We start from the raw sequence: 1,387 nt of genomic DNA, 5'->3' as shown, positions 1-1,387 counted from the left end.
CACACTCTCCGAGGTTTGTTTGTTTTCTGTACCCTTTTGAATTATTCCAACATGAGACCCATTACCTCACACTCTCCTAGGTTTGTTTCTTTTAGCTGTACCCTTTTGAATTACTCCAACATGAGACCCATTACCCCCACAATCTCCGAGATTTGTTTCTTTTCTGTACCCTTTTGAATTACTCCAACATGAGACCCATTACCTCCACACTCTCCGAGGTTTGTTTCTGTTTTCTGTACCCTTCTGAATTATTCCGACATGAGACCCATTACCTCACACTCTCCTAGGTTTGTTTCTGTTGTCTGTACCCTTTTGAATTACTCCAACATGAGACCCATTACCTCACACTCTCCTAGGTTTGTTTCTTTTAGCTGTACCCTTTTGAATTACTCCAACATGAGACCCATTACCTCACACTCTCCTAGGTTTGTTTCTTTTCTGTACCCTTTTGAATTACTCCAACATGAGACCCATTACCTCACACTCTCCTAGGTTTGTTTCTTTTAGCTGTACCCTTTTGAATTACTCCAACATGAGACCCATTACCTCCACACTCTCCGAGGTTTGTTTCTTTCTGTACCCTTCTGAATTATTCCGACATGAGACCCATTACCTCAGACTCTCCTAGGTTTGTTTCTTTTAGCTGTACCCTTTTGAAATACTCCAACATGAGACCCATTACCTCACACTCTAGGTATGTTTCTGTTTTCTGTACCCTTTTGAATCATTCCAACATGAGACCCATTACCTCACATTCTCCTAGGTTTGTTTCTTTTAGCTGTACCCTTTTGAATTACTCCAACATGAGACCCATTACCTCACACTCTAGGTATGTTTCTGTTTTCTGTACCCTTTTGAATCATTCCAACATGAGACCCATTACCTCACACTCTCCTAGGTTTGTTTCTTTTAGCTGTACCCTTTTGAATTACTCCAACATGAGACCCATTACCTCACACTCTCCTAGGTTTGTTTCTGTTGTCTGTACCCTTTTGAATTACTCCAACATGAGACCCATTACCTCACACTCTCCTAGGTTTGTTTCTGTTGTCTGTACCCTTTTGAATTACTCCAACATGAGACCCATTACCTCACACTCTCCTAGGTTTGTTTCTTTTAGCTGTACCCTTTTGAATTACTCCAACATGAGACCCATTACCCCACACTCTCCTAGGTTTGTTTCTTTTCTGTACCCTTTTGAATTACTCCAACATGAGACCCATTACCTCCACACTCTCCGAGGTTTGTTTCTGTTTTCTGTACCCTTCTGAATTATTCCGACATGAGACCCATTACCTCAGACTCTCCTAGGTTTGTTTCTTTTACCTGTACCCTTTTGAAATACTCCAACATGAGACCCATTACCTCACACTCTCGGAGATATGTT

The sequence above is a fragment of the Babylonia areolata genome, chromosome 22, assembly GCF_041734735.1.
Source record: "Babylonia areolata isolate BAREFJ2019XMU chromosome 22, ASM4173473v1, whole genome shotgun sequence".
Taxonomy (NCBI): Eukaryota; Metazoa; Mollusca; class Gastropoda; order Neogastropoda; family Buccinidae; genus Babylonia; species Babylonia areolata.
Note: the sequence above shows the minus strand (reverse complement) of the source record.